We start from the raw sequence: 25,719 nt of genomic DNA, 5'->3' as shown, positions 1-25,719 counted from the left end.
ATGCAGGGATGGGAATCATGGGAATCACTGCCTTAGAATAATGAGGTTCATGCAAACATATTCAGCAGTTTGTTTTGTTTCGATTTTTGGCATATTGCTAAAGGACCAGCAAGAAACTGTTTTCTCTCAACCAGTTTATAGAATGGAACAGCAGCAGAAACAAAGTAAAAGTACATGTTGTCACTGGATTCATCATGGACTGCTACTGAAGTTGACCTTCTCACTGGGCAGATGATTTATCTGTCACACCTCAATCTCCCTCTGTTGGCTGCGATGATTCATCTGGGGTCCCCACAAGACAGGTCTTCTTGCAATGAGATGAATGGATTCACGTTGGTAGTCCTGCACAGTGAACTGCAGTCACAGTTGTGAGTAGGACCTGGAAAGGCCCCTTCCACCTCGGGCTCAGGCAGTTTTTCCTCTGAAAAGTTTTTACGTAAACCCAATCACCTGGTTGTAGTTGGTGGTAAGGTTGGTCAGGAGGCTTTGGTGACGCTGCTCTTACTGTTCGATGATATTGCTGCAAAGTTTTGAGGAGTCTCCTACAATAAGAAATCATAGCATCATCTGACAAAGTTAAATTGGCATTTCCCACTGGAGGGGTAGCTGGAAGGGCCGTGGGTCTCCCCATTAATATCTCATATGGACTCAATTTCCTGGTGGCATTCAGTGAGGACCTCATACTCATCAATGCTAAGGGAAGGGCTTCGGGCCACTTTAAGTGGGTTTCAGCACAAATCTTTGAAATTTTATTTTTAAGGGTCCTGTTTACCCTTTCCACTAATCCAGATGACTGGGGATGGTTGGGACAGTGAAGACTCAACTTAGTATTAAAAGCTTTACATAACTCTTTAAACAGATTATTATTAAAATGAGTTCCATGGTCACTGTTAATAATGCTGGGTATATTGAATCTCGGTATATAATCAGAAAACAATTTTTTAATAACTGTGACTGCATCTGCTTTGTGACATGGGTAAGCTTCCACCCATGCTGTGAACATACACACTACCACCAAAATAAATTGTAAATTATTATTCTTAGGCATCTGGATGAAATCCAGCTGTATATAGGTTCATAGGTTCATAGGTAGGTACTAGGCTATTGGCCCTAGGGCCTATATAAGCCTAGCCAAAAGGTATCCTGGCTTTCGCCACCCAAGAAAATTATTTTCCTGTGCCACTGTCAAGCATAGCCACAGAAGTGATCCCCAGGGTGAATTTCCTATCTCCCATCCAATCATCAAGATTTTTTTTGAAGAGTGCTAATGAGGAGCTTTGTTTGATATAGATAGGTAGTTTGTTCCAGAGTATGGGAAGTCTTTAGGACAGGAATCTATCCCTCCAGCATGTTCTGTTTATTGTGGTGACAAGGTTTAGGTCCCTAGAGCGTGTAGCTCATAGGGATTGGGATTTCTTTAAGTGAACAAGTCTAAAAGCTCTGGGTTTGACATAGCTTTGTGTGTTAGGCAGAGATTGCCTCTGAGTAGGTGATATGCGATGGAGTAGAGCGCAGTTTTTTGAGACGGTCTGCGTAGGGCATCTGTTTGAGGCCGGTAATCCTCTTTGTGAGGTATTTCTGTGGCCTTTCCAGTTGTTGTAGATGTCTTGTGAGGTACATACCAAAAGGGGCATTGTACTCTATAATGGGTCTAATGAGTGATGAGTAGAGGGGAACAATGACTTATTTTTTCCTGGATGAGAAACCTTTTGTGATGAGGTGTGCCACGTAGAAGGATTTCCTGACTACTGTGGCGATGTGATTATCAAAGGAGAGACTACTGTTCACATGTGTCCCAAGGTCTCTTATCACACTTTCGGTGTTAAGTAGACTACCGCCTATGTGGTAATTCATGGGTACAGAGTTTTTATCAAAAGGGATGACAATGCACTTTTTGGCATTGAACTTGAGGCCATGGCTTTGACACCAGGCATCTGTCTCAGCGAGGCCCTTTTGTAGGATGTCCACATCTTTTGGAGTTTTGATTATGGCTCCTAGTTTCCAGTCATCTGCAAACTTCATTATCCAAAGACCTTCTGTGTTAGCCTGTAGTTCAGAGAAGTAGATACCAAACCGGAGAGGAGCCAGGACTGAACCCTGTGGTACTCCACTTGTCACTGGTCTGAAGTTGGATTTGGAGTCTGCTACTTTCACAGTGTGGGTTCTGTCAGTGAGCCAGTTGGCAACTCATCTTGTGACATAGGGATTTATACCTAGTTTAGTGAGTTTATCTATAATTCCAGAGTGGGGGATGGTGTCAAAAGCTTTGGCGAGATCTAGATAGGCTGTGTGAACCACCTTACCCTCATCTACGGCTTTGGTGACTGCTTCAAAGAAGTCTATCAGGTTTAGGAGACATAATCTGCCTTTTACAAACCCGAACTGCATGGGGTCCTGAGTTTGGAGATTACCAATATCATTGTTTATAAGTTCCATGATGATACGTTCCATAGCCTTGCAGACCAGGCTCGTTAGGCTAATGGGGCGGTAGTTTCCGGGGTCTGTGGTGGCTCCCCCTTTGTGGAGTGGGATAACCGTCGCTGTGCACCATTCAGTGGGCACATAGCCTGAGGTGAGGCTATGGTTGAACATGGTACTTAGGTGGGGTGCCAGTTCATTCTGTAGTTCATGTAGAACACAGCCTGGGATGTTGTCAGGTCCCATGGATGCTGTGTTCTTGGATTTGGATAGTGTGTTTTTTACCTGTGCAGCCGTGATTACAGGAACTTTGCATTCTTCTGGTATAGAGATGGGCCCTTTAGGGGATGACAGGGGGGTAAAGGTAGCACTGAACCTATCTACCAGGATGTTGGCAATATCAGTTGGCTCTGTATATTTAGTGCTATTGTGCTGTAACTCAGAGCAGATCTGAGTGTTGTCATTAAGATTCTTGACATAGCTATAGAATGCTTTGTGGTTGTCTTTAGAGTCAGTGGCGATTTTGTTTTTATAACTAGCTTTGGAGGATTTTATGAGGGATATCAGCTTCTTACTGAGGCTGACTAGGGAGTTTCTCCAATCATAGGATTTTACTCTTTTTTGCAACTGTTGCTTTCTTCTGTTGTAGAGTTTGTTTATGGCAGGGGATCACCAATTTGGCTTCCTTTTTTTGGAGGATAGCATCTTGGTTCTATTAGGGATTGCACGATCCATGCACTCTTGTAAGTGCTTATAAAGTGCATTTGTGTAGGATTCAGCAGTCATACCTCTATTGTCCGTCAGCATGGGTGTCGTGAAGTTTGCCACTTCTGTCTTAAGAAGCGTGAAGTTGGCTTTGGAATAATTTTTTACTGTGGTTTCCCTAATGGGGGGTGGGGGAGGGATGTGGATGTCTAGGGTAATTAGCTTATGGTCGGATCTGACCAACGAGGAATTGACCTTTGGTGTGGAGCACCGGTTGCCCATGTTGGTAATAACCAGGTCTAGGATATTGCTGCCCCTTGTGGGGGTGTGGATAAGTTGATCCAAGGCATTGCAATTTATGAATTCCAGAAAACGTTGAGCACAAGAGTTGGTACATGAGTAGTTTTCCCAGTTAATGGTGGGGTAGTTGAAATCACCCATTATTAGGGTGTTAGGTTGTACCCTAATATTTTCCAGTGTATCAAGAAATGAGGAGTGGGAATCCTGGGGCATGGTGGAGGATCTGTAGCAAGCTACAATTTGGATTGCGGTCTTGCCCAGAGTTAGTTGCACTTGGATAATCTTGGATGCATTATGCTGAACAACTAGCCTGAAGGTGTGGATATCCTTAATGAATATGGACACGCCTCCACCTTTAGTGTTTCGGTCCAGGTTAGGTGGCCGAAAGGTGTGGTATGAATTACAGCCTGATAATGCAGGGGTATTCCCTGTAGCCTTGAACCAGGTTTCTGTCACTGCACAGATGTCGATGTTCTCCATTTTAAGGAGTGCCTCGAGTGATTGCATTTTGAGGTTTAGACTTCTAGCATTGAGTAGCAATACCCACAGATTCTTCTTGCTTGTGCCTATTACGGTAGTGAATTTGTCATTTGAACCTTGCCTAAAAAAGGCATTATAGGGGTGGCTAGAGCCTTAGCCAGTATCCGGAATCCCAGGGGCGACAGGTGCAGGCCATCTCTGGCAAAGCATCGTGGTTTGTCGGTCATGTCATCCCAGGCAGACAGATACTGGATCCCCTTAGAATGACACCAGAAGCTTAGCCAATTGTTGAAGTCAATCATTTTGTTCTTGTACTGTGGTATCATTCTGGGTGATGGCAGGATGCTACTCAGGGCTAGGGTCATACCTGCCTGGGCTACAAGGTCAGACAGCTCCGCCATGTCCCTTTTCATGTAGTCCAGGGAGGTACGTCTCAGGTCATTCACACCAACATGGACAATGACAGAGTCATATTTGTACTTGTTGTGGAGTGACCTGAGTGCATGCATTATGTGGTGGATCCTGACACCCGACAGGCAGCTGACAGTAACTTTCTCCTTGTTTAGCCTGGTGAGTGGAACATCAGTGTACCTGACTATAGAGTCACCTATGACTAGAGTGTTGGGTACGTTGTTATGCCTTATGGGCTGTGGTTGAGTGGCACACTGAGATTGTGGGCTATGTGTCATTTGGGTTGTGTTGGGGGGTGGATGTTGCTTGTGTTTCTGCTTTGGAGGTCCCTGTTGCTTGGGCAGGTTTTTACTAAGAGCCTCCTCGAATGTAGGTGTGTGTTTTGTGTTTCTATGTGTGTGTTTTGGTGGTGTACATTTTGAGGGACTATGTGCTGAGTGTGGTGTGGTGCAAGTGTTTACCTTCTCCTCTTGACTGTCTAGTCCAGTCTTAGGTGAAGAGAGCTTTGCTTCCAGCTTGGCTATATAAGTGCATCTCTCACAGGTTGTAGTGTTGGGTGGTAGGAGGAGATGGTTGTCTGTGTACATGAGGCAATTGCTGCATTGCCCCAAGATTTCCAGATTCATCAGGTAGACAGGAGAAAACACCGGGAGCTGACCTTTAGACATGCCTGGATAGGTGCTTATTTGTTAAGTACTAGAAACTGTTTTCCTCTAGACAGTGAGGAAAGTTGAGTGCTGTAGTAATTTGTAGCTTATTTAGTGCTTACAATAAGTTCTGAACAAGTGCTGAGCTCAAAGAAACAGACTTGAGTGCTGAAACAAAAAAAAAACTGGCTAGTTCTAAGAAACAAAATTAAGCTAGAAGGCTTCCCTCCAACACAGAAAGGCTTGGGGGCTTAGAAGCCCCAAAATAGTCCTGGACACAGCAAATCTGTATCCAGACTAGACTACCCACAGAAAAGGCATGAAACAAGCTTAGAATTATTATTATTATTTTTTTTTAAGTGGAAAGAGAGAAAGGAGGAGCAAAAACTAAGCTGATTGGCCTTCTCAAATGTTCTCCCTGTATTAGGTAGAATGAGGTAATGACAGTAGACTGGGAGGAGGGTCCCAGATCAAATTTACAGTAGGGGCGGGCAACTGCAAAGCCACCAACTATAAGAACAGATACCAATAGGGAGGGAGGGTAGGAAACAAAACTGCATAATTATTTGTATATTAATTGTATATTAACAAAAGGTCCCCAGGGTGGAGGTAAACATGCAGATTTGCTGTTGGCATGTTTGCTTATGTTATATTCCAAACAAATACTACAATTATGTACGTACTGACGTATCAAAGAGGAGACATGAGGGGCATACCAACTTTGGGCAATTTGATTAAATAAACTGTCTTACCTGTATGGGTTGGTAGATGATATGCCCTTACTAGGTAAGGTAGCAAAGAGGCAGGTGCCACCAGTCGGCCGTTCAGATGTCGCCATATGCCATCAGAGGATTTTCTGCATCCATCCTTGAGTCACTTTAGAACTTCTCCCTGTGATGCTTCAGCTTGAAAGGCTGACAATTTTGAAAAATCAAACACATCATTACTCTTGTATTTTGTTGCTGTCAACATACAAAGATGTTTACAACAATTACCTGCTACTTGTTTAGCAGCTTGGTCTGCTAAGTTGTTACCTTTTGTAACAACATTTATTACTTTTTGATGTACACAACATTTGATTACAGACAGCTTTTTAAGTAACAAAAGTGCATCTAACAATGATTTTATGTACCCTGAATTTTTAATTTGATTTCCTGAAGAGGTTAAAAACCCTCTCTCTCTCTCCAAAGTTGCCCAAAGTCATGTACCACCCCGAAAGCATAACGGCTGTCTGTAAAAATATTGGCAACCTTGTCTTTGGCTAACTCACAGGCTTTTTGTAAAGCCACTAGCTCAGCTATTTGAGAACAGTGAACACCCTCTAATCTTTGTTGCAACAATATTGTTTCCTCGGTGCAGACTGCTATTCCTGAGATCAACTTTCTTGTTTGATCTCTTCCACAGGAACCATCAACAAACAGATGCATGTCAGCATTGGGTATAGGAGTGTCCTTTAAGTCCTCCCTAGGAGAAAGCAAATAGTTACACACAGGCAATCATGCTCTTTACCATCCTCAGCAGTAGGCAACAGAGATGCAGGATTTAGAACAGGACAGCGGATCAGAGAAATAGATGGATCAGAAAGAAGTGTAAGTTCATATCTAGTTAGACATGCAGTCGAGAGTGGTTGAGTTTTCATTTTAAGCAAAAGAGGTGATACAGAATGAGGGACAGCTACTGTGAGATCATTCCCAAGCACCAAAGATTGTGCCAGATTAACTAGAATGGCAGCAGTGGCAACTGCCCTTAAACAAGGTGGAAAACCTTTTGCAACAGAATCAAGTGCTGTGCTGTAATAAACCAATGGATGATAGCTATCCCCATGTTTTTGGGCAAGTACTCCTTGTGCAAATCCCTTTCTTTCATGACAAAATAAAATAAAAGTCTTATCATAATCTGGTGACCCTAAAGCTGGGGCAGTAGCTAAAGCTTGCTTCAAGTTCTGAAATGTGATTTTCTCTTCAGTGTTCCAGAGGAGAGGCTCTGGTGTGTCATTCTTTAAAAGATTTGTCAAAGGTTTGGCAATTTCTGCATAGTTAGGGATCCACTGTCTACAGTATCCTGTCATACCTAGGAAAGACCTAAGCTGTCTCTGAGTAGTCAGACATGGGGCCTTACATATTGCATCAATACGAGATGGTAACACTTGCCTGCTACCATGAGATATTAAATTACTAAGATAACGTACCTGAGGTGATCACAGTTGTAGTTTTTCTCTAGACACTTTGTGTCCCTTTTCTGCAAGGATAGTCAGAAGATGCAAGGTATCCTGCTGACATTGCTGAAAGGAGTTTGATGCTATTAGTAAATCATCTACATATTGTACTAACACAGACCCACCCGGAAATGTCACATTCTCCAAATCTTTTTTTAGAATTTGAGAAAATAATGAAGGAGATTCAGTATATCCTTGTGGCAACCATGTCCATGTATATTGCTGTCCCTGATAAGTGAAAGCAAACAGAAACTGGCTGTCAGGGTGAATAGGTATAGAAAAGAATGCTGAACATAAATCTATCACAGAAAAGTAACTAGCTATAGGTGGTATGCAACTCAGTATGGTTGCTGGATTTGGAACAACAGGAAAAGTAGGTAGCACTGCATTATTTACAGCCCTTAAGTCTTGGACAAATCTATAAGTATCCTTTCCTGGCTTTTTTCACTGAAAGAAATAGGAGTATTACAAGGGCTTCTAGCTAGTATTATTATTCATTGATGTACTAGAGACTGAATTACAGGTTTGGTTCCCTGCTCTGCTTCCAGCTTTAGTGGATATTGTGGAACTCTGGGGAGAGGTTTTGATGGATTTAATTTTTATTTTTACTGGTTCTGCTGATTTCAGTATACCTACTTCATTTGCATGCTTAGCCCATAAGTTGGCAGGTACCTGCTGTAGTAACTCTCCATCTGTCTGTATGCTTCCGGCAGGCTGTTCCTCAGCTTCTTCTAAAACTGCCAATACTTCCCCCTCTGATTCTGTTGGAACATTTACATACACCCCTTCTGGGGTACAGTAAATAGTACAACTCAGCTTACATAACAAATCTCTTCCTAGTAGGTTTACTGGTGCAGTAGTACTCAAAAGAAAAGAATGCTTTTCTTCAATCGGACCTAAAAAAATGGGGATGGGTTCTGAAACAGGATACATAACAGTAGCATTTGTTACACCAGCTACCTTTACTTTGTTTTTATACTGGTATTTAACTGTCTGAAGTAACTTTTAATACAAACCTAGTGCTGCCAGTTTTACCAAAAATAGAATTGGCTTTGCATTTATTTCTACTTTAACACAGGGTCCTTTTTGATTCAGTGGCAGCAAAGGGATTAAGATTTATTTTTGTTTTATTATCCTGCCATAGTCAGTATGGTGATTTGCAGCACTTAGTATGGACTTTGTCTTTTTCCTGACATTCTATAAGCACTTGTTCCATTTATTTATTTATTTTTTTTGCACAGGATTTGCAAACCCTGCACGAAGGCAGCTGCAATAGTTGGTTTTGCTTGTTCATTTGGATACGGCATTTCTAAATGTTTAGTAAACACTGCTTTAAGATGACTCAAATAATCTGCAGGGGCTTTCTCTTTATTTTACCTACATACCTGACACAGATGTCATTTACCAGTGCTATCCTTTTATTCATTAGTGCATTTCCTGTGGGAATAAAATTTATTTTAGCCTTTTCAAGTAACTGTGTTCTTATTTTATTGGTGTAACTTTTCAAAGCATCTGGTTTAAATCTGTCAAAGTAGGGCTGTAATAGTTTTTTTTCCCTCTATTCCTTCTTAAACCTTTATGGATGTGTTTTTTTTTCTCTTCTTTCAGTTAGAAAACATTTAGACATAGTATGCATAATGCAAATCAGCATTACCCCCCCCCATTTTTTTTAAAGGTGCTAAAAAAAATCTTTTGCTGAGGCAATAGCCTCTTGTCCTACCCTATCATGTGAGTGCTTGTGATGAGCCACAGGGGTGTCAAACACAAGTGCTCCTGTTGGAAAGATAGAAGCTTGTTGAGAATGACAGGAAGAAGGAAGGAAAAAAGCTTTTTAACTGCAGATGCTGTTCTAAAGATGAGAGCTAACAGCAGAACTAAGTTGAGATGTAACAGTACCATGCTGACCTTGTGCTCAAAAAAATGTAGAGGTCTGAGAAACAGCAGAATTTTGTACAGGAGCCACCTGTATCGGTACATATGCAGGTGGGGTGCAGTAGCCACTGGAGGATTATTATCCTCTTTAGACGTTTCTGCTTTTTGGCCATTTTCAGTTTGTTCCAAACCCGCTAAGACAGGATAAAGGGGTCCCTTTTAATGGTCTGTACTGCCTTTTTAACCTCTCTTACTTGTTGAAACAATTTCTTATTAACATCCTACAACCCTCTTAATGCTGACTCCTTTTCCCTTTTAAGTGCTTTACTGTACCAAGAATAAAATGCTATAATTTGTTCCTCACTTACTTTGCTTAGTTTTTTTCTTCTAAAATGCCTTTCAATGTCAGCAATTTAGTTTTATCATAAGTTCCATTTAATGGAAATACCCCACCAGCACAATTCTTAGTAAGCTGAAACTAGTCATACAGATATTTACAACTTTCCTTCCCATAGTTAAAATACATAAAATATGCAGGTGTTCCCTTTTCAGGGATTTGATCTTGCTTGTTATCTTTGCTCCCATTTTTCTTATTTTATAAATCAGTAATAATAAAAATGTTAGGCTTACCTTACAACTCCTGGATTCTGGCAATTCCAAAGATAGAAAATAACTGTAGTAATCCACACACCGTACAGGAAGGGAAGGGTAGGAAGTCTGTCACCATGCAGCAACAGAGGAGAGGTTTCGATCAGCCTTTTCCTACAGCACCCCCTAGCTTTTGTCCCTGCGCGAGCTCAAATGTTACAGCTCCAGCATTGCGGTCAGGATAATGGGCCAGATAGGTACTGTGTCCAGAACTGACCACTCTTTTGGACCTTCTAAGGGTACTTTCACACAATCACACTGTTAAGTCCCAGCGTGCTTTTGGGCTCATGAATTTATTTTAACAACGCATACCTCTACTTCCTATCATGTGGTAGGCTCATGAATTTGTTTTAACAGTATATAGTCTACGTCCCAATCATGCTATGGGCTCATGAACTTGTTTTAACTTTACAGTCTACATTCCAGTCATGCAGTGGGCTCATGACCTTGTTTTAACTTTACAGTCTACATCCCAATCATGTGGTGGGCTCGTGAACTTGTTTTAACTTTACTTTTAACTTTTTCTTTTCTTTCTCTCATACATTCATACATTGACAGAGTAAAAACATCTCTCATACTTCTTACCTTTCAATCCTGAGGGTACTGCCCTCGACACAAGGCGTCTCCTTGTGTTAATTTGTCCTTTACTATATGTGCACATACATTTACTATACTCATTTACTGTGGGGTCCTCCCACTATTACTTGTATATCTTACAACCACTCAGTCAAACAAAAACACAGTCATGCTCTTATACTACAAATACAGCTATGCACTTATTCTACAAACACAGTCATTCACTTATTCTACATTTTGCTAAACTTGTCTAAAAGAGAGAAAGGAAAAAAAAAACACAAACCAACCCTTTTCCCTTACAAAATAATTTCCCTGCCAAGGCTAGTATGTTTGCACACCCTGAATAGCTGCACATCTGAGTCTCTGACTATTCCATGCAAAGCAGTGTGGAATTCACAGAAAATCTGTGATCGGCCCTATTAAAGAACTGCCCTGCAGCAATACCAAAGTTCAGATCCAGAGAACGGCACCAAATTGTTAAAGTCATAAATAAATAACATTAAGAATTTACATTATATGCCTCTAGTCAGGAACAACACTTCAGGATGTGCAAACAGAAATTTTATTCTTACAGCGCTGGGAGTTATTCTTCAGTATTCTTGATAAAGCATTCTCACTTTACATACACAAACTGTAGTTTTATACATTTTCTTATCAAACGGCTCATGCAGTTTCATGATGTTATAATGATTTTGTCCTATAGAAAACTTTGCAAATGTTCTCATCCCTCGTGATTTTCGCCTCAGACTTCATGTGAACACTTTCCTATACATGATTCACCTGTCTCCAAAGGGTCTTGTTTCTGACCTTGGATGTTTCAAACCTACCCTAGCAACAATGCACTCCTAGCCTGGAGGAGTCAGGCTAACAAATTCCTTTTTGTAATAATTGCATGCCTCACTTCAAGCAACACATACAATTCTCTCTTATTACATACTAAAATAATGCATTTTAAAATGAACAGTAATACTGTGACTTATGAAGCTGTATTTTTCCCAGCCCTGCATACAAATTATATTTGCTTTTTAACAATCATATTATAGATCATTAATAAGCTGAAATTAATATACATTTTAATAAGCTGGTCTTGTCCCATAACACCACTTTGAGGCCCTATCTCTGTCTTCTGTCTCCTACAGGCTGTTGACGAGAGATCTACGCCAGGCATACAAGGCACTGTCAGACCCCACTCTGATGGTCCTCCTGCATATCCACAAAACAAACAGCACTGGAATTCCCTATTCTAAAGACTTAAACCTTGTCTGTGATATAAATAGGACTTGCTGGAGAGATAGTATGTATCCCAGAGATTACCCCATCTATGGAACAGGCTCCCCATCCATGTGAAGCAGAGTTCCTCCTTAATCCAATTCAAGTGCAACTTGAACAATTGGATGGGAAACCAGAAATTCATCCCTGGTTTGGTACCTATGTCTCTAATGGACACAGGCAGCCTGTAAATGTTTCATCTCCCAGGCCCCTGCTTGTAAATGTTTCATCTCCCAAGCCCCTGCTTACACTTATCAAAGGTACCAGAACTTGTCAGAGATTTGGGATGCATTGTTAGCCTTAAAAAGGCCCCTGTGGTTGTTAGCCTAGTACACACCTATGAACATATGGACCATACTGCTCATTTATCTTGCAATGCAGCTTTCTCTTTTCTTTCTACAGCATATTAGCAATTTTTTTTTGCAATGTTATTACAATTCTTGAATGTGTTAAGTGCATTTAATTTACTTTTACTGTATCTTTGTAGTTCTTTACATTTAGACTTTTTGATTTCCTCACTAGTCAGCGCCAACTCTTTACTTTCATTTACACTTCAGACTTCTTTGGTTGTATACGCTGGCCACATCATTGTTACCAGCATGAGTTGTGTACAGTTCTCAGGTTTGATCTTATTCTTTTGGAGTTGTAACTCTAATCATTCACCCTTGGTTTGTGTATTCTGACATTTAGTTTTAGATTGAGCAGAACATCATTAACCATTTGTTGCCCCTGACACAATTCTTCCTTCTCACTCTGTAACCTCTGTAGCAGGTTGGGTCTGAAAATGACTTCTCTTTTGTCTTCACAATTCACGTATCAGGTCATATTGTCTTTTTTCCAATTTATTTATAGTATTCCTTGGCTTAGCACATTCAGATTTATTATTATGATTCACTGTTCTGAATTGCACAGAAGGTTAAATGACCTTTTTGACAGTGAGAAATCACAAATTTGTCTGTTTTATATTGGCATCTGTTTTTGCCGATCAGGGTCAGCCAACAACATTTTCAGAAACCATTTGTTTCAACTTTTTTGCTGATTCTTTCTGCTTATAGTCAGTTACCCTGCCTGTATTTGCATCATTGAAAATTCTCAATTAAGGCCTGACATTTCTTAAGAGCTATACAAAGTAAGAAATGATTTAGTTCACTTTTTGTTGGTGCTGGTTACCTCTTTGTTGCATATCCAGATTTTCTGAAATGATCACCATTGCCTTTTTGACAACAATCCAAGTTCTGCTATTCAGCATTATTCATGTCAGCTATGTTATTACCTTAAAAACTAGAGTCATTACCCTCAAATAAGGTTTTACTTTGCACAGATATAATACTTGCCTACAAAATGATTATTTGAACCATGCCTATTACAGATATTTTCATGCAAGACATTCTTATTTAGCTGTACCACAGCACTGTTTGTGATGAGAATTAGTTGGACAACACCACTTTCTTTTGTAGACCCATGTTACTAGATAGAAGGGTATATTCTTCCTTGCTATGAGGGCAATGTATTTATTGTTTTGCTTATTACCTCTTTTACCTCTCATTTTTACAAAGCAGGCAATTCACAATCAGTTTCTGTCACAGTATTAAGCACTGTTTAGATGTAGCACCTTACAAAACTTCAGGCTGACAAAATGCCACCAGTGTTTTAGTAAAGCAATTTTTAGCAGACATACAATTTTTCATGTAAATCTCTAGTATAATGCCAACAGATAATTTTCTTTTTCAAACCATTCCATAATTACTACAAAGACTCAATTTATCACAGGAGCAAATCTATATATGTGCACAGTGCAAATATTTTCTTTCTGTAGATATAACAGCTCTCTCATATTAACAATTCACTGCTTAGGAAGACTTGCTTTTTATTTATACATCTCATATACTTTGCCACATGCTTCTTAATATTGTTCATGAAGTTTAAGCTGATTCAAATCACCTACTAAAGTTCAGTGCTGTATAAAATCCCATGGGTCTATATTATCTTATCAAAGAGGAATTACAGCGAATGCCTCTTCATCGACCCCTAAATAACAAATTCCCCACCAGAGCTGTGAACTGCCGATTCAGCAATTTTTTTTCCTAGGGAAAAAAAATCACTGATCTGGCCAGAAACAAAACATCACTACAAATATATAAAAGTGGGGGGCTTCACCCCCACCCCACCCCCGATGGGGGGGGGCTTTACCTCCCACACCCCCCAACTAATTATACCAACTCCAAGATCACACTACAGTGGGGAAAGGGGCAAATTCACGCTGATGGCCAAGTGATTTTTTTTTTCTCTAGGAAAAAAATTGTTAAATCGGCCATTCCCGGAACTGGCAGTTTGTTGCTTAGGGGTCAATGAAGAGGCATTCGCTGTAATGCCTCTTTGCTAAGATAATATAGACCCAATTACACAGTTAGTAAATGCTTTCTACACACTGCACATTTTTTAGTTTTGACTTTACTTCCAAACAAGCAGGGCTTACACTCACAGGGTTCTTAGCTGAATACCAAACATGATATTTCAGAGTAACACAGTTTTCCTCAAAAACATTTGCTAATTTTCTAGTGGACAGCTATGTTTACATGATTTAAATACAGTACAATTCACAAATGATAGAAATTAGATCTGGTTAATGTATACGGTATTAATCACTATTACAACACACCATATCAACATTAGACATTTGCAGAGACTTCAATCTGCAGACCTTCCAGCTTTGCACTCAACAATTTGTTTTGCGATTTTTTTTCTTTCACTGTAAATGTTGTCATTTAATTTGGTTGTCTCTTTCCATCATATAATTCATTTAAATGCCACAAAACATCTTCAGTAGACTTTCATTGTTAGCCACAGTGTAAACAATACATTATTACTGGGTTTGTATCTGTGCATCAGTACTTTTGAAATGTTTCAGCAGCACCATATCATTCAAGATATAGTTTGTTGGCCATCAGTTTTTCACACACTGTTTAGGTTTTAGTTTGGAACTGAAAGATCAGTTAGTATTTTCTAATGCATGCACTCTAGAATTATCTGATTTATTTTCTTAGTAAACCAGAATAAAAACGTTCCTCAACACATTTATCTCTCCATGTTCATACTTTACACAAACTAACAACACTTTATTGAATTGGGGAATGCCCAGCATTTTCCCCACGTCATAATTAATTTGGAAATGACATTCCCAGACAATTCATTGGCTTTACTTCTTCATTTAAGTTGCAGTAATCTACTTTTTTTGTAACTGTGGGATTCAACTCAACTTTGCTATCATCACTGATACGATATATAAAGCTTCATCAAGTTAATTTGCATGGATTCTTGAGTACATACTCCATGCTTCAACAATATTCGCCTAATACATTTCTTTCAGCAGCTTAGTATATCTTTGGTAAGCAACCTCTCAGCGGCTTTATATCTCTTTGCTAAAACATTTAAAGTACTTGTCATTTTATTAGTTTGTAATTAAATTTGTTTAAACTCGATTTGATAATTACTTTACTTATTTGACTTTTAGAGTTTAACTTCTGTTTCTGATTCTCTGTTTTAGAGTGAAAAGACATGCTTAATGGCTGTAGACAGCACAACTTAAAAAGCAACAATTACAACTTTCAATTCACTCTAGGTTTAGTTAACATAGTTCAGACAAAGCAAACTCCACATATTATAACTATATTTCATAAGCGTTCTTTGAAAAACACCATTGATTTGGCATTCAGTTATGAACCAATTAAAAATGGTTATTTAAAAGGGTGTACCCTACCCCCAGTTTCAGTACATAATCTAAAATTAACTTTATGTAGCATCCCAGTAACACAGAAACATTTTCCATATATTTTCATTGTGGTTAGCAGTAGCAGATATTAAATTTTGCCAACATTCTTCACCAGATGTAGTATTCTGAAGAGTTATAACCCTATATGCTAAATATTTCATGAAGTCACCATTCTTTAGCACGTGTGTAGTTGCCTAATCAAAATAATAGTGTCAGTTTCATGGCTGTAGAGTAACAATAACTTATACTTAACTTGAAATAAAATATATATTTTGTATATTTTATATTTTATATATATTGTATATTTTCTTAAAACAAAATGAGTAAGAAATCCACATTTTGTTTCATAGTCATTTCTCTGGCTATTTAGACTATCTACCTTCCTGTAATGCTGAACAGTTCCAGGATGTGTCACTGTTCACCTTTAACAATAATAGTCCTATATTCTAAAATAATGGTCTTATGGCTTACAAATTTCAAATGACTTATTACTGGTTAACAAGTTTACTTTGAAGAGTCCTGTCCCAGCCTTCTCTTATGAGCTTCTTAGTTCTAACTGCTTCTTGAGCTTCTTACTATCCTCTGCCTATCTCTTTCTGACAGGCCACTGTCTTTCTTTCTCTCTCTCTCTCTCTCTCTTTCTGTCCATTTCTGTCTCTGATTCTGGCCCTGTCTTTGTACAAGAGGGGAGGCATAGCTTCCTCTATTCAGGGCAGGTACATGGGATCTGCCTCCAAATGCTCCAACAACACAGCTCTATGGTATAAATATGTTTATATATATATATATATATATATATATATATATATATATATATATATATATAAATGTATATATACATATATATATGTATATCCACACACACACACACACACACACACACACACACACACACACACACACACACACACACACACACACACACACACACACACCAGACTTCCTACCTCCAGCTTATCTTACAAGATCTGCAAGATGTCCAAGTGCTCCCAGTCAAATTGAGCAATAAAAAAGCAAAAAAGTATCCTGCTACCCAAAGGTCCAAGCCAAGAAATTGTAAAGAATCCAAGGTAAAAACACAAGGCAGGACCACCAAGCTCAAAAAATTCAGTTAAATTTATTGTATATTCAACGGATAAGCGCTTTCACATGTAAAAACATGCTTCATCAGATCTCAAAAAACAGTCAATCAGCTTAATTTTAAACAAATGTAAAATGCTACCAACCAATCCAGTCATAGCAGAAGAATCAGATTAATTAGTTAATTAACCTCTTCAGCAGTAAGGCAAATGCTGACTAAAAACAAAGTGCATTCCATGTTAAACGGACAATAAGAGGTTGTGTATATAAAAAACAACACTCACACATACATAAACCTTAATATATATATATATATATATATATATATATATATATATATATATATATATATATATATATACATGTATGTAAATTCATATAAAAATATGTATAAAAATAAAATAAAGCAAAACAAAACAAATATACATCAAATATGTAGACATATATATAAGTAAGGAAAAATAAAATAAAATAAAATTAGAACAACCTACAAGAAGTTGCAAAGGATTTCTTGTACCAATTACAATATATAATATGATCTAGTCATAATCCAGACAATGATATTATTATATCTTGATTCTACCTTACTTCAACTGATCCCATCCTATCCTACTCTAAATTATTTTATTTCATTTCATTACATTTTATTTTAATGGGCATGCTTCCAAGACCGGTTTAAGACTGACATGATTATTAAGCCCTGGAAAAATATGGGCACGCAGTCTAAATATCCACTTAACTTCTACCAACACTAATTGATTATTCAAATTGCCCCCTCTCATATTAATCGGCACTATTTGTAAAACTCTAAAGCTAAACGTATGGGTACTGAAATTAGCCACATGTTTAGCTAGTGCATTTTGTTGATTTAAATTTCTGATGTCATACAAATGGTTATAGATCCTGTCTCTCAACCTTCGTGTAGTCTTGCCTACATAGAAACAAGTGCAACAATTACAGGATGCAAGATATACTAAGTTGACACTGTTACAGGTGGCAGTAAATCTGGGAACAAACCTATAATTTAAAACAGGATGGTCAAAGTTCTGTACAACAGTTATAACACTACACATCCTGCAATGCTTACATGGAAAGGTCCCAAAGCTCAAACTCCTGTTTGAATTCAAACTCAAAGTACTATTGGGACACCCCATGACGTCTTTGCATAAAATGTGTTTCAAATTGTTGCTATTTCTATATGTGAAACGCGGAGACCTCCCTACCATCCTGGCAGTGGCAGGATCCAACAGAAGAGCATGCCAGTTACGCTTCACCAATTCTACTACACGACCAATATCCCCTGTGTATGTGGTAACAAAGTGAAGCCTATTGCTACTATCATAACCAGTCATGCTTCTTGTTGAGGAGGCACTCATGCCCATTACCTCCTCTCTTACATTTACCAAAATAGACTTCTTATAACCCATCTCCAAAAATAACCTATCTAGCTCATTTAACTGTAGTGTCAGATCATCTGGATCCCTACAGATTCTCTTCAGTCTATGGTATTGGTTCTTAACTATGTTGGAAAAAGTCATCCTGGATGCATACTATTAAAATGCAATAAAGCATTTGAACAGCAGGGTTTCCGATATAATTTGGTACTCAATAGTCCAGCAGAATCTTGATGAATAGTAATGTCAAGAAAATCTATAAAAGCACAAGAAGAGGTCATACTAAACTCTAAGAAATGTGTTGTAGAGTTTAAATAAGCAACAAAATCATTCAAGCCTGCTTCATCACCTTTCCATAAAAATAGAATATCATCGACAAAACGTTGATAAAAGGAAATATTCAAAAACCCTGAGTGGTCAAACAAAAAAGCCTTCTCCCAATAGCTGCCCATTACAAATAAAGATGTTATTTGCCAACACCATATCCAAAAGTGTAGTAATAAGCATAGTCTCCTCATTAGACATACTGTCACAGCCAGTAAGAACCTCTCTAACAGCTTCAAGACCAAAATCATTAGGGATGGATGTAAATAAGTTCTTAACATCTAATGTAACCAAAATGCATTTCGAACATGTAGGATCACAATTATTTGAGCAATACAAACTCTCTAGATATTTCAGAGCCTACTCTGGAGGTATGTTTCTCATGGAAGGCACCCAGAAGGCAAGCTCACTAAATTCGTAGACCACCTCAATTGATTAATTTCTACTCAGATGAGAAGTGGTGGTTGAAGAGAAGGGAAGTCTGAATGAGTAGGTCAAAGCTAGAATCAGAGGTGCTGTAGCCAACTAGCCCAGAGTGTCAGGTGTAGTATATGACAGAATACCAAAGAAGCTGAAAAGTAAGGTTTACAAAACAGTCATGCAACCAGTACTACTGTGTATGGAGGTGATGGAGATGAAGTGCCTGGGATGGGTGGTAGGATGCACACTGTGGGACAGATGAAGAAATGAGGACACAAGAGCAGAAGCCAATTGCAGAAAAGATAAAAAAGAACAGATTATGGTGGCTCAGGCACACGTGCAGAAAAGCAGAAGGTAATCTGGTGAAGAAGACTTGGGACAGACAGGAAGAAGACAAGAGGAAAGGAGGACATCCAATGAAGATGTGGGTGGATTATGTGAGAGAAGACCTGTGACAGTCAGGCATAGTGTCGAAGAAGGTAGGAGAGTGGCATGGAATAGAGAGAGATGGTGACAGTTGACAAGACACCCCAACCCCATGTACAAAATGGGAAAATAGGGGGATTATGATGACATATGTATACGTAAATGTGTGTGTGTGTGTGTGTGTGTGTGTGTGTGTGTGTGTGTGTGTGTGTATATATATATATATATATATATATATATATATATATATATATATATTTACATATATCTATAATCTAATATTTACAATTTTTTTTATTATCCTGTGTCCACAGCTCTCAACAAATCAGGGTTGAATCTCAACTGAATCAGAGACAAATCCAAAAATAATCAGGAACAATCAGAGACACTTTTACAATATCAGCACTATTAACTTGAGACATTGACAGAAGTATTTGTGTACTGTTTTATACTGTTTTAACTGCATTTTTCATTGCTAGATAGCGTTACATTTCTGTAATTGCATTTTAACTGAATAACTTAACTGTAAACTGCCTTTTCATACTGATAGTTGTATTTTCTGTTTGTGAGTGCTCTATATGTGCTTTTCTGTGCATTTTTGTGAGGTTTCTGTGTTCTAGTCATTTAGCATAGTCTGGATAGAGGCCTGCTGTTATCCAGGCCTGGTTGTTTTGCTTGTTGAGTTTCCTGTGTTTCTGGCAGCCATCTTCTGCTGATAGAGAACAAAGAGCTAATCAGAGGAGGGGCACTGACCACAACTCTGATCTGTAATCTATAACAATAAGTATCCTGTTTTTTTTTTGTTTGCTTATTCTTACTAGTTATTGCTTATTCTAGATATTTATAGCACTTTTTATTGTCTGATGCATACTTTTTACTGTATTTTATGGCTAAATACTAATCTGCACAGTTGTACTAAAATTGACTGCCTTACAGGGCCTGATAAATAAGGTTTTTACTGTTACACTGTTTGTAAAGCTAGTTTCACTGTGTGTAAGGTATTAACTGGAATTTTTCTCCATTTGTTAAACATCTGTTTGTCTGTTCTGATTTCCTTCCAAGGAGTGTATCATATAACTGATCTGTTTGCAGTTAAAAGCATTCTCTAGAGTCTCCTTGCTCCTTTATCTGTTTAAAACTTTCATTTAGTGGCTCACTGCTGTTTTTCTGCTGTGATAAACATTTCTGTAGTGTTTTCTGCCTAAAATATTGTAGCTAGTAGCTGTAATAGTTTCCCACCCTCCCTCCATATTGGTGTGTTGTTCTTATACTCGGTGGCTTTGCGGTTGCCCATCCCTACTGTAAATTTGATCTGGGACACTCCTCCCAGTCTAGTGTCATTAGCTCATTGTACCTAATACAGAGATAATATTTGAGAAGGCCAACCCACTTAGCTTCTTAACCTTGAACTATCTTCTGTTCCTCCTTTCTCCCTTTCCACTTTGCTAAAAAAACTTTGATAGAATTCTATTTATTAGTGTTCTAGGTGTGCTTCTCAGCTGATAAGTATATTTTTGGTACTTTTTAACTGTTCAGAGTTGAATAAAACAATAAATTCAGTTCAGAATACAGTTTGAATAAATTGCATTTATTTAAACTGTATTTGCTTTAATATTGCTACACACTTAAGTGTGTTAGCTTGCACTGCACTTGAATTGTTTTTAGTGCTGTTTTAGCTGCTCTTCTGTAAAAAAAAATTCTAAGCTTGTTGTCTGCCTTTCCTGTAACTAGTCTAGTCCAGACTAAGCTTGTTGTCTGCCTTTCCTGCAACTAGTCTAGTCCAGATACAGATTTTCTGTATCCAGGACTGTTTGTAAGCTTATGAGCCCCCAAAGCCTTTCTGTGTTGAAGGGAAGCCTTCTAGCTTATCAGTGGGGGTGGTAAGCACTAGGTAGCCATTCTATCACAAGAGGAGTGGTTTCTGGCCCAGAAATTGTAGTTTATTGGCTGTTTGGGCAGTTTTTCCATCTCTTTCAACTTTTTGGTTTAAAAGCCCACTTTGCTCTTGTTTCCCATCTTTCCTATAACTAGTCTAGTCCAGATACAGATTTGCTATATCCAGGACTGTTCATAAGCTTCTGAGCCTCCCAAGCCTTTCTGTGTTGGAGGGAAGCCTTCTGTCTTATCAGTGAGAGTGGTAAGCACTAGGTAGCCTATCTACCACAAGAGAAGTAGTTTCTGGCCCAGAAATTGTAATTTATTGGCCATTTTGGAAGTTTTTCCATCTCTTTCAACTTTCTGGTTTAAAAGCCTGTTTGTGTTTTTCATGCTTTTCCTGTAACTAGTCTAGTCCAGATACAGATTTGCTGTATCCATAACTGTATGTAAGCTCCTGAGCCCCCCCAAGCCTTTCTGTGTTGGAGGGAAGCCTTCTAGCTTATCAGTGGGAGTGGTAAGCACTAGGTAGCCCATCTACCACAAGAGGAGTGGTTTGTAGCCCAGAAATTGTAGTTTATTGGCTGTTTGGGCAGTTTTTCCATCTCTGTCAACTTTCTGGTTTAAAAGCTCGCATTTGCGCTTGTTTCCCACCTTTCCTGTAACTAGTCTTATCCAGATTTGCTGTATCCAGGACTGTTTTAAGCTTCTGAGTGGTGCCAAAGTCTGCTATTCAATTTTTCCCTTAGATCCACTAGTTCTCTCCTCTCCTGCACTTTTACTAGCTTATTAGTCTAGCACTTTAGAAGACTTCTTGTAGCAATTATTGTAGCACACAAAAGTGCTACCAGCACTAAACATTATACAAGGAAACAGCTCCAGTATTTATTATTAATGCCCACCCCTCCAGGCATGCCTAAAGGTCAGTTCCCTGTGCTTTCTCCTATTAACCTGATGAACGTGGGCATCCTGAGGCAATGTAGCAACTGCCTCATGTACACTGACAACCCTCTCATTTTACCTCCCGACACTCAGACTTGCGAGAGATGCACTTATATATCCAAACTGGAAGCCACTCACTCTCCAGCCAAAACCAGAATAGCTGGTCAAGAGGAGAAGGTCAACACTTGCACCACACCACATGGAACACATAGCTCTCCAGAACACTCACCTGCACTGTCTTCAGATAAAAACACATACCACACACCCACCTTCGTGGAGGCTCTCAATACAAATCTCCCCAAACAGCAGAGACCTCCAAGGTAGAAATGCACTCGACCATCACAACACAACACTAATCAGGAGACACACAACTCTCCTAAACAGTGTGCTACTCAACCAAATCCCCTAAGGCAAAACAGCATGCCCAACACACTAGTCATAGGTGACTTGATAGTGAGGCACACTGATATCCCACTCAGTAGATTGAATAAGGAGAAAGGAACAGTCAACTGCCTGTCAGGTGCCAGGATTCACCACATAACACACACACTCAGGTCCCTCAACAACAGGTACAAATATGACTTTGTCATTGTACATGTGGGTGTGAATGACCTGAGACGTATCTCCCTGGACTGCATGAAAGGAGACATGGAGGAGCTCTCGAATTATATAGCCCAGGTGGGTATGACCCTAGCCCTGAGCAGAATCCTACCATCACCCAGAATGATACCACAGTGCAAGCAGAAAATGATTGATTTCAACAATTGGCTAAGTTTCTGGTGTCATTCTAAGGGGATCTAGTATCTGTCTGCCTGGGATGACATGATTGACAGATCTTGATGTAGATGGCCTGCATCTGTCACCCCTTGGCTTCTGGATACTGGCCAAGGCTCTTGCCACCCCTATAGTGCCTTTTTTAGGCAGTGTTCCAAAGACCAAATTACCACTGCAACAGCTACAAACAAATGCAATCTGAGGGTCATGCTGCTCAACGCTAGAAGTCTAAATCTCAAAATGCATTCGCTCAAAGCACTCCTTAAAATGGAAAACATCGACATTTGAGCTGTAACAGAGACCTGGTTCAAGGCAGCAGAAAGCACCCCTACACTACCAGGCTATAACTCATTCCACACCTTTCGGCCCCAGAACTTCGACTGAAGCTCCAAAGGTGGTGGTGTTTCCATATACATAAAAGATGCACACACCTCCAGACTGGTAGCCCAACATAACGCATCAGAGATACTTCAGGTGCACCTAACATTGGGTAAGACAGCGATTCAGGTTGTAGCCTGCTATAGGTCCTCAACCATGTCCCAAGACTCACACTCCATGTTCCTAAGCACCCTGAGAATATTAGGGTCAGACCTAACACTCTCATACTGGGCGACTTCAAATACCTCTCCATTAACTGGGAAAGCTACTCATATACCAATGCACTTGCCCAGCGTTTTCTAGAATCCATTAATTCCAATGCCCTAGACCAGTTTGTTGTTACCCCACTAGAGGTAGCAACATCCTTGACCTGGTCATTACTAACATAGGCGACCGTTGCTCTACACCAATAGTCAATTCCTCCATGGTTAGATCCGACCACAAACTATCACCTTGGAAATCCACACCCCCGCAAAGGTAACCAGCATGAAAAACTTCTCCAACGCTAACTTTTTGCTCCTAAAAACAGAGGTGGCTAACTTCACGGCACCTATGCAAATGGAGAATAGTTGCATGACTGCCTAATCATACACCAATGCACTGTACGAACACGTACAGAAATGCATGGATCTTGCCATACCCAATAGACCCAAGATGCTCTCCTCCAAAAAAAGGAAGACAATCTGGTGGTCCCCTGCCATAAACAAACTCTACAACAAAAGGAGTAAACTGATGCGGAATAAGGTGAAGTCCTAAGACTGGAAAAGCTCCCTTATCAGTCTGAACAAAAAGTTGAGATCCCTCATCAAATCCTCTAAAGCTAGCTATGAAAACAGAATTGCAGCAGATAGTAAAGACAACCACAAGGCCTTTTATAGTTATGTAAAGAATCTGCACAGCAATACCCAGATTTGCTCTGAGCTACTGCACAATGGTACCTCCTATACCGAGTGAACAGATATTGCCAATATACTGGCAGACAGATTCAGTGCCAACTTTACCCCTCATCCCCCCTCAAAGGACCACTCACAATAACAGTCGATTACCAGGCACCCAGTATTACTGCTGCACAGGTTAAAACAGCACTGTCCAAGGCCAAGAATACAGCTTATATGGGACCTGACAATATCCCTGGTTGTGTTCTACATGAACTACAGAGTGAACTGGAACTTCACCTGTGTGCTCTGTTTAATCACAGCCTCACCTCAGGCTTTGTCCCTACCAAATGGTACACTGCTACAGTCATCCCTCTCCACAAAGGAGGAGTGGCTACAGACCCTGGGAACTATCGCCCCCATTGGCCTGATGAGTCTGATATGCAAAGCTATGGAAGCATCATCATGGACCTAATAAACAAGGATATAGGGAATCTCCAAACTCTGGATCCCACACAGCTAGGTTTTGTGAAGTGTAGATCATGCCTGCTCAACCTGGTTGACTTCTCTGAGTCAGTCACCAGAGCTGTGGATGAAGGCAAGGTGGTTCATACAGCCTATCTTGATCTGGCCAAGGCCTTTGATACCATTCCCCACTCAGGAATCATGGAAAAACTCACTAAGTTAGGCATCAACCCCTGTATCACTAGCTGGGTTGCAAACTGGCTCACAGATAGAACTCACAGTGTGAAAGTATCTGCCTCCAAGTCAGACTGTCCACCAGTCATGAGTGGAGTCCCACAGGGTTCAGTCCTGGGTCCTCTCCTGTTTGGTATCTACTTCTTGAAGTCCAGGCCAACACGAAGGGACTCTGGCTGACAAAGTTCACAGATGATTGCAAGTTGGGAGCTATTATTAACTCCCCAAGTGATGATGACATCCTACAGAAAGGCCTCAATGAGACCAACGACTGGTGTCAGAACCATAGCCTTAGGCTCAATGCCAAAAAATGTGTCGTCATCCCCTTTGGGAAATACCCGGTTCCCATGAGTTACCACATCGATGGTAGTCCACTGAACACAGGTTGACAGCAACCTCTCTTTTGACCACCACATTGTCACTGTGGTCACACAGCCCTTCTATGTGGCACATCTCATTACTAAGGGTTTTGCATCCATGAAGAAAGAGGTCATTGCCTCCCTCTACTCTTCCCTCAGGTCAGTCATCGAGTACAATGCTCCATTTGACATGTACCTCACTAGACACCTGCAACAACTGGAGAGGCTGCAAAAGTACCTCACAAAGAGGATCCTAGGCCTTAAACACTTGTCCTATATGGACAGACTCAAAAAACTGCAACTATTCTCTGTCTCATATCGCCTACTTAGAAGAGATCTCTGCTTGACTTACAAAGCCATGTCCGACCCAGCTCTGTTAGAAATGCTACATCTAAAGAAATCCCAATCCCTCTGCACCACACGGTCCAGAGACCTCAACCTCATTACCACAACCAACAGAACATGCTGGAGGGACAGGTTCATAACACAGCGAATGCCCATGCTCTGGAATAGACTTCCCATACACATCAAACAAAGCACCTCACTGGCCCTCTTCAAGAGAAATCTTGATGAGTAGATGGGATCACCCAGCGGATCACACCACAGGCTCTACTCGACAGAGGCACTGGGAACAAATGTCAGGTGGCACGATGCCAGGGTAATTCTATGGGCTAGGCTTTTAAAGGCTCCAGGGCCATTAGTCTTGTATACACCTATGAACCTATAAGAGAACATGAATTTATCTACATTTTCTGAACTAAAAGAGAAGTTTATAACTCTAATTACTATTATTATTATGCGCAATTCACCACCTTTTCTCCAACAGTCACCAGTTTTAAGGGGGATTAAAAGGTACCTACCTA

General features: G+C 39.8%; 1 long non-coding RNA gene across 1 annotated transcript; it reads right to left on the bottom strand.

Moving 5' to 3' along the window:
- Nucleotides 1–289: 289 nt before the first annotated feature.
- LOC122791596 lies at nt 290–9,751 on the bottom strand. The gene is made up of 3 exons (XR_006363173.1): nt 9,679–9,751; nt 5,714–5,875; nt 290–542 (listed from the first exon to the last, which is right to left on the bottom strand). It is a non-coding gene; the product is annotated as an uncharacterized LOC122791596 (long non-coding RNA).
- Between the last annotated feature and the right edge of the window lie 15,968 nt (nt 9,752–25,719).

This window comes from Protopterus annectens, chromosome 17.part0 (assembly GCF_019279795.1).
Source record: "Protopterus annectens isolate FY-2018-M chromosome 17.part0, PAN1.0, whole genome shotgun sequence".
Classification (NCBI taxonomy): Eukaryota; Metazoa; Chordata; order Ceratodontiformes; family Protopteridae; genus Protopterus; species Protopterus annectens.
The sequence above is the reverse complement of the archived record's forward strand: the minus strand, read 5'-3'. Positions and strand labels throughout refer to the sequence as shown.